This window comes from Chrysemys picta, chromosome 9, assembly GCF_011386835.1.
Source record: "Chrysemys picta bellii isolate R12L10 chromosome 9, ASM1138683v2, whole genome shotgun sequence".
In the NCBI taxonomy this organism is placed as follows: Eukaryota; Metazoa; Chordata; order Testudines; family Emydidae; genus Chrysemys; species Chrysemys picta.
In genome coordinates this window covers 66297187-66306315 of record NC_088799.1, presented here as the reverse complement: position 1 = coordinate 66306315, position 9129 = coordinate 66297187, and positions in this window count along the sequence as shown.

Genomic DNA, 9129 nt, shown 5'->3' with positions numbered 1-9129 from the left:
GGTGTATATCCCCTGGTTCTTCGCACTGCACTAAACTGCACCATGCTGTTTAATATTTATTATTAAAAAAAATTAAAAATTGGCTTTGTGGGCTCGAATGCGTGGAGAGGACAGGTCAGGGACCTTTTACTAGTGATGATCTTGACATTATTTCAGGCTGTGGTGGCACTGGAAGATGGGAACTTGCTTCAGATCTCAGAACGGAAAAGAGAACAGCTACTCCGGGCCTCTACTAGAAAACTATCCATCTGTGCCATGGAGCTCTTTCATCACCAGGTGACTGATGGGCAGATTAATAACTAGAGGGGACTAGTGAGCTACACAGAGAAGGGGAAGGGGGAGTTTGCTCTGCCTAGAAATCTGACAGACTGGTTAGAGTTTCTGCTGCATGAGACATTCTTCTGCATCATTACCCAGGAGTGAACTGAAATTCAGGCCAACATAAAGAAGATACTGAACTAGGATGTGGTAGCATATAATGACCAGCACCACTACCAGATGGAAGGTGCAGGTTTCCATTGGGGATGATGACTGAGAGGTCAGATATAGAGTGATCACCTTTCAGAAGACACGCCTGGGAGCGTAGGTTCATAACTTTGCTAGATACTTAAAATCAAGGACTGAACAGAGATACTGGATGTATGGCTTATTACAATAACCTGTAATCCATTTATCCCACCCCCTTCCCCAGTTTTCCCTCCCTCCATGACCAGAGAGGTGTTAACAGGCCATTTCACCTTGAATGATCCCTTGAAATATGTGTTAACTACTTATGCTGAACAATTTGTTCCACCTTGTATTTAGCTGTGACACTTGGAGTACCTTTCCCAGACCTCTGTGTAAACTCAAAAGGTTGTCTCTCTTGCCAATAGAAGCTGGTCCAATAAAAGATATCACCTCCCCCACTTTGTCCCCCACCTTATTTCCACTTTGAAGTACACTTAATATATAGGCTACCTCTGAAACTGCTGTAATGCTAATGCCAGTGTGATTAGATAGATAGATAGATAGATAGATAGATAGATAGATAGATAGATAGATAGATAGATAATGTCACCCATGTGCATGCGTTTTCAGGCATTGTTTGGCCACACTAACAGCCCCTGCTTAGTGCGCATGCAGAAATGGCTGCCACAAGAAATGTTTATCATTGTTTCCCCCACTTAGCCTCTATCTTGGATTGCATGTGCCCAGGGCGGAGGGGTGGAGGGAGGGAATGGAGGTTCTTCCACTCTCAGTTGAAGCTTTGCAGGAAAAGCCTCACCCACACACATAACAGCCCCATCACAGTTATGAGACTGGCTAAGCCTTATGTTGCAATATCCTCCATAACAGTGACAAAGATGGAGGCTTGCCTCTTACCTGGCTGCTGCAATGCTGGTTCCTCCCTGGTCCTTTCCCCTGTCTTCTCCCCAAAGAGGTGCTGGGACTCCAGCCCAAGGTCATCCTGGCTGTGCTCCATGCTCTCCAGTTTCATTGCTCCCAGTGGCTGCTCCAAGTCCTCTCGGCCCCTCTGCCCCAGTTGAGTACTAACACCATTGAGAGTCAAAAGCCCATCCAGCATGAAAGCAGGCACCATGCTTTGGGCGTGAGGGTGCTTAGGGTGGGGGGAGAGTTCAGGGCACCCCATCCATCTCCTTGTAGAACAGGCTCTGGCCAGCTGGCAGCATGCTGCGGGGGATAATTTACCAGATGCCATCTCCTTTCAGGTGCTGTGCAGCAGAAACATAGCAGGGATTTAAATGCCAAGCCAATGTATAGAAACTGGTAGGTGACTTCTGGTGCAGGAGGGAGCAGGTAGAGGGCAGGAAAATATGGCCGGGGGAATTGTGAGACGGCAACAAAGAACTATCAGCACGTAAGGTGATTAGCCTGCATCCACAATGCCAAATGGGTGGGTTACCAGCCCGAGTGAAACCCTAATTTGGGCGCTAGCCTAGGGCTCCAGTCAGGCTAAGTAGCCTGGGTTGAAAGCAACACCAAACTTGGGTCAGAGGGTTTTGTGTTTGGGCAGAAGGGGGCTTAGGAGCATCACCCAAGTAAGAGGCCAGGTTGGCTGCAGGGTTGCAGCAAGACCCATGTAAACCTTGCCCTCCCACCTGCCTGGAATTGGGAGAGCCCACAACACAATGGCCTTCATTTTTCTTAATGTCTCTGTTAAAGTGGGGCACAGCGCCCTATTTTGGGGTGCTCAAGTTGAGACCTGTTTGACCTGATTTCCAGAGGTGCTGAGCAACCGCAGCTCCCGCAGATCTCAGCTGAAGTAACAGTGCTCGGCTCTCAGAAGAACCAGGTTCTGGAGGTCACACATTGAGCATCCCAAAATGGAGGCACCCTAAATAAGTCGACACTTCTGAAAATTTAGGCCAATGAGTTTTACAATTATTCATAGTCCTCCAGAGCTGACCAACATTTTGTGCAAATTGGAACAGAGACAGGTTTGTTTTTAAATAACTTTTGTTTTGTTCAAAGCTCAAAAAGGTTCGTGAAACCTAAAAACACTCCTCCAAATTCTCCAGGCCCTTTTTAGAATATTCCCAAGAACCCAACCCGTTATTACACTTGTATGTGTTTCATGAGAGGCCACTAGATAGCAGCATTGCACCTGTCAGGGTCCTTGTTTCTCCCACTACAGTAGAGGGCAGCTTTAGACCACATCATCATTTCGCTAAACATAGTAAAAAGGACAACTCAGAAGCTCAGTCTGTCACAGTGAAATCACTAAGTCACAGCTCTTCCTTATGTAGGGCAACACGGAGATCTGCAGGAAATAACCTCTGAACATTGGTGTGGGCGGGGGACAGGAACGACGACAACCCTTGGCACTTTTCATCTCAAAACACTTTACTAATTAATCCTCACCGCCCCCTGGGAGATGAGTAAGAGAAGAGATTGTTTTTCCCACTTACACATGGGGAAAATGAGGCAGAGAGATTAAGTGATTTGCCCTAGGCCACAGACAGAGCTGGAATCATCACTCAGAGTTCTTGTCTCCCAGGTGTGTGCTCTCAGACCACACCCGTTTGCACTCAGGAATATCCTCGATCTCTGCTCAGTGGATGCTGCTCTCACAACATTGGCTTCCAGGCCAATAGGGGCTTCGGGAAGCGGTGGCCAGCACATCCCTCAGCCCGCACCGCTTCCAGCAGCCCCCATTGGCCTAGGACGGCAAACCGCAGCCAGCGGGAGCTGCGATCAGCCAAACCTGCGGATGCTGCAGGTAAACAAACCATCTCGGCCTGTCAGCGGATTTCCTTGACAGGCCGCCTGCCAAAGGTTGCCGATCCCTGACCTAGAGACACAACGGAGTAAACAGAAGAGCAGGTGGGGCAATGGGGGGAAGAACAGGGAAGTTTGATTGCTGTAGCTTTAATTTAGTGAAACTAGAGATGGATGGGAGGTGAAACTCCAGAGCCACCCCCGAAGCCTTTGGGAAAGCGGGATCTAGATCCAAATTTCATAGGTCAGGCCCATCTCTAAGCAGAAATCAATGGCTGAGAGCGAGGAGTTAGCTTGAGAAAGAGGATCAAGCAGATGTCCCACCTGATTAACTCTGAGAATGGCTGCGAATGGCTGCAGAAACCACCAGACTCAAGAGGCCAGAAAAGTCTGCAGGACCTGCCAGTGCCAGAGAAGCAAATATCCTGAGCTGCTTCCTATCTGCTGTCACCATGGATGGGGCAAGACCAGAGGCAGCCCAAACTGGTCTCACAAAAGAAGAGGCTACTGGGAAATATTGATGGAGGCACCTTTGATCCTACCTGGAGTCCGGACAAGCTGATCCGTTCAATCATGCCATAATCTGCTGATGCTATTCCAAATGAGAGAGCTGACTGCATTCAGCACAAGGCACTGGCACACAATCGGGTGCTGCAAGGACTCACCGATCATTAGCCATATGGGATGGAGTAGGGAGGAAGAGCTGTAGGGGCGAGATCTGTACTGAGCATGCAGAGTGGCCAGTGTTACCGGCCAGCAGCCTTGGCCCGGCTTGCCTGGCTGAGCCCCTAGTGCCATGCTGAACCAGGTCCCTCCTGAGCCTCACCCTCCTCCAGTGACATTCATCAGACTACAGTCACCCAGAGCTAAGGGAGCAAGCTCATTTTCATCGGATGCAATCTCCTTAACAATGGCTTTCTCCCAAAATTGCATCCTTCTGGTAATGGGAAGCCATCCTGGGGCCCTATTAATATCTGCCTTACTGACTCCTGTCCCCGCAAAGATCGTACTGCCGGTGTTCAAGGGGGTTCATACTAGACCTCGGAATCTGTCAGCCTCCCAGAACTCCACCTCCTGGCGTAGTTTTGCCATGGAGCAGAGCACTGTGGCCTTATGGCTCAGTCACTTACTCCGCTGGCTCTTATTCTGGCAGCATGAAGACAATGGGAGTTTGCCTGAGTGAGGACACCACTACTGGGCCCTTAGTTACAAATCTCCTATTGCTTTGCATTGGCTTCTCCCTCCCTCATTAAAGAGCAAAGGTTCCACACTGGGAGGATGTTAGCTAGATTTTAAAGCCCATGATAAAATCTGACAGGATGCAACATTCCGTGGTAAGCGGGGTAATTTACTTACTGTCTGTGGAAGCACCCAGTCAGTATACTAGCCACATTAACATTTTAGCTCATTTTTAACTTTACTGTGTCCATCGTTCCAATTTTGTGCCGCTCAGAGACGCTGCCGCTGACCTTAATGGGTTTTTCCTTAGAACAAGGAGCAACATATTAATCATGACTTACTTTCTGCAGTAGGTTGCTGTCCAGACACCACTGCTTTGGGGGAGCTGCTTTTTATACAGAGCCTACCAAGGACCTGGAAGGAATTTCTTGGTATAAAGTTTCCAGACACACAGATTTTACACAGGTCCCATCAGATTTATTACGGGACTCAGAGAGTGGGTTGCGGCAGCAGTCTAGATTATGGATGTGATAGGTTTTCCAAGAAAGATTAGAGTTGTCCTTTTATGGCGCAAGAGGCACAGAAAACCTATGGAAGCACCAACCAATGGCAATAAGATGAGTCTCTTATTGTCCTATATGAAAATCAAAAGCCCTTTGACCACATGTGATGTTCTTCCAGGTACGGATTAGTCACACATTAATCTCAGAACTGCATCTTTTCTTTAGTTCAAACCAGACTAAATTCTCCTCTGTTATATGGGTTCATCCTCTTTGATCTTCTAGGATAATTTAACTCATTTTATATTTCCAGTGGTTATTGCTTCTTTATCAGGGCTGGTTGAAATTTTTCCATCAAAACTGTTTTTTGATGGAAAATTGGATTTTCAACAGAACACATTTTGTCATGAAATCTGTCAGCTTTTTGCAGAATATTTCAATTGTTTTGTCAAAAGCCTAAATGCTGAAAACGGAAATATTTCAATTTGAATATGCAACTGCAGTGCCTCATGGGAGCTGTAGTCCCCATTCTCCTCTATGATCTAGGTTCCCTAGGGGGATTACTGCCAATAGGGTTGTCTGTGGGTGGCACTTCCTGTGGTGTTCAGTGCCCTAGGATTTATAGTGCATGGACTACATCTCTCCTGGTGCACCCCAGCCAGGGACTCCCATAATGCTCCTTCTCCCATTTTCAAGGGGGAAACCACCGTGCACCATGTCCAACCAGAGAGCCCAGCTTATAGAAGAGAATGGAAGCACAAAGTGCCCAAACTACAACTCCCATGAGGCACCAGATGACATTTCACAGTCCTTGTTTGTTTGTTTCCAGCCAAAATTTCTTGGTATTTCCATTTTCAACAAAAAATTGAAAATTTCCACAAGAAAATAAAACATTTTTGAGGATTTCTGCTTCCTTCCCTGCCCTCAGGTGTCTCTCTTTCTCTGTGAATTTTCTGATTGACACACAGCACAATTTCCATGCACACAGCTGTTGACATAAATACAATTTTTGGTCGCACAGAGAGTTTTTTGTTCATAGAAACTCATAGTTCAGAACTGGCTGTTAAAAAGCTTCCAACTTGCTGTTTACTCGGGAAGTCTCTTACTGGAGGGAGTCATTTTACTGGCTATCTCTGAGCTCTGGGTTTCAAAATAGACCGTTTGTTCCAAACAGCAAGTGTTCCTTAGTCAGGGGAGTTCAAAGTCCTGAGTTGGGCTCGTGGGGTTAGGAATTGTTCCTGAAGTCCACAAGCTCAGCATTCATTTCTCAGCCAGCATAAATCAGAACACAAGACATCCTGCCTGCAATCTCTTTGGCCTCCCAGCTGGTCTGACTCGCACAAATCTGGCCGTTGCGTTCAGAAGATCAGTTTAAACCTCATGCCAATAGTCATACAGATTTCTTTCCAAAGGGTGTTTTTGGACACTGCCATTTGAGTAGTAAAAAGAAGGAGCCTCTCTAAGGTGCCACAAGTATTCCTGTTCTTTTTTCTAAAGACACAGTATTTTCTATAGGTCTTGCCTTTAGACCTGGTGAAAGGTACTAGAGTGACATGCCTGGGCTTCAATATCCTCAACCCCCAGAAAAGATGCAGCAGCAGTGCAGACTTCCCCAGGGAACCATCTGTTGACTCCCCCCAGTCCCTGTTTCTCCACCATAATGGCAGTTCTGAAGAGGCCCCGCTCATCTATGTCACTGACCCTGTGGGCCAGATCCTCAGCTGGTGTAAATCAGCATTGCTCCATTTACACCCATCGGGCTCTGCTGATTTACCTCAGCTGAGGATCTGGCCCTGCCTCTTAGTCTCTAGCGAGCTATACGTAGGCTGTGTGAGACTCCTACTGCTTGCCTGTTCCTACTTGTTCACATGGCAAGTGGTCATACATTTTGCGCTCTGTGCAATCAGCTGGGTCCCATCACCCTGACTCAGATGCTGTCAGCTTTCCACCTCCACCACCCAGCTTGTACCCAGGGGCTAGCGCCTTGCCCTAAACCTCACCAAGAACTGACAGAAACTGAGTCCATTTATTATGCTTCATTAACTTCCATGCTTGTGAATCACTTACCTCTTGGTGCTAGTTCTGATGCCCAACTCATGCTGGAGCTACATCGATTGCCATAAAAATAAATGACATTTACCCTGTAACTGTAATAAAATAATAACACTTAATTCCCTTTATGGGTGCTACTTTGCATTAATCAGAGTAAAGCAAGGACAGCTTATTCAATGGCACCCACTATACCTCCCTCCCAAATCAAAGTGCCCTTTTAATAGAGCCTCTCCAAAGTTTTTCCTTGACACATTATATTTGACAAGGGGACGAAATGGCTTTTTGTCCAAAACAAACATTTGTGCAATACATTTCATTTTGATTGAAATTTTTCAGTTTTTCAATGAAAAACAGAAAAAAACAAATTGGGGGAGTACACATTTTTAATTTTTGTCACAAAATTTAATGTTTTGGTTCAGTTTTTGGTTAAAAATATCCACTGGTTATTGAAAAGTGAATATTTTTACCAAAAACCATTTTTGAAAGCCAAAACATGTGTGGTTTTTTATTTAAAATGTTTTTTCCAGTAAATTAATGTTTTCCCCAATTTTCTCTCAAAAATAATTGATACTGACCAGTTTGACTGGTTAACATCATCTCCTTCAGGCGCTGATAAAAAACACAAGGCTACACAAGGCCCTAAACTGACAGCCCTTGAAATTTAAGGAACACAGTTTCTATGCTAGGCTGCACAGTCCACGGTTAAGTGTATATATGGTGAAGCCCACTTCCATTTGGTAAGCCCTATTCCTAGGCCTTCACTTAAAAATATAGAGCCAAACTATTACAATAAATAGCCTGCTATGAGCTTGTATATGCTAATACTCACGCCCACACAAACACTCTCTCTCTCTCTCTCTCTCTCTCTCTCTGGTATTTTACAGGACAGCCACGCTGTTCTGATTTATCTGCAGGGTGCTGTCATGCTCTCAACACCATGTTGAAATGATTTTACAGTTCTGGAAGAAATAAAGAGGGGAAGGATAATAAAATTATTAGGCCATAGATGCAACCACATTCAAAACATTGTGGGGAGGGGGATAGGACCGAGAGTGAGAACCCATGAATGAGGCCCTGAAGCTACATTGAGGGGGAGCACACAAGAGAGTGGCTCAGACATTGACCACCTAATCACCCTGAGAGGTTGCACTTATGAGTTAGGCTACTCAACTAAATGGACTTTAAACATTTTGGATGAGATTCCCAGCCTCCCTCCAGTACCTTTATATCAAAGAAAGGAGTTGGAGCAGCATAAAGGGGCTTTACAAGCCCCAAATCCAGCCAGGAAAGAATTCTTTAGGACAAACACTGCAGAAGATGGCTGCAGGCTGTCCTCCGAGAACCCCCTCACAAGCCCTGCACACAGGGCATGGCTGGACATGGAAGGAACATGTGTGGGCAGGGCTGGCCCACAGCACCTAGCGGTGCAGAGATTTTGGGCAATGCTGCCACCTGTAGGGTGGCCCTGGTCTGAGATGCTGTGGTAAGTTGCACAGGCCCCCAGAGCTATGTTATGCCAGGGACCACTGCAGCTCCCGCAGAAAAGCCCAGATTTGGGAGGGCACAAAGGTGGCTTAAAGCCTCCATAGCCCCCTCTCCCTCAGCTGTGACGTTTGTGCTACACCTCTTAGATGCCCAGCTACATGCTGCCAACACACACTGCCCTTCCCACCTCCAGTGGCTTCAGTGAGGCATTGCTCCTTCAGGAAAGAACAGCCCAGTGGCATTATGGGGTACTTCATTGCCCACTGGGAGCAGGAATAAAGCTCTCAACTAAAGAGCCAGCTAGAATGGAGGGGGCTGGTGAAGGGGACAGCAGGACATGGGTCAGTGTTGAGGAAGGGGACGTAAAGAAACAGGACATTGTTTTTTGCTGGAAGTGAGTAAATTTGTGCTCCCCTGACAAAGAAGCAGGCTGTCTTCTCCTTCCCAGGTGAGGCATGGCAGCAGGCATGGAGGATATGTCTACACAGCCTGCAGAAGTGAGCCTCCCAGCCCGGGTCACCAGATTTGGGCTAGCACGGCTCACACTAGCGCTCTGAAAATAGCCGTGTAGACAGTGCTTTGAAATTGTGGCTTCAGGCTGGAACTCGGGCTCTGAAGCCTAGGGAAAGAGGTGGGCACACCCATACAGGGCTCAGAAACACCACAGAACCATTGAATAGCTTCCCTAGCCTAG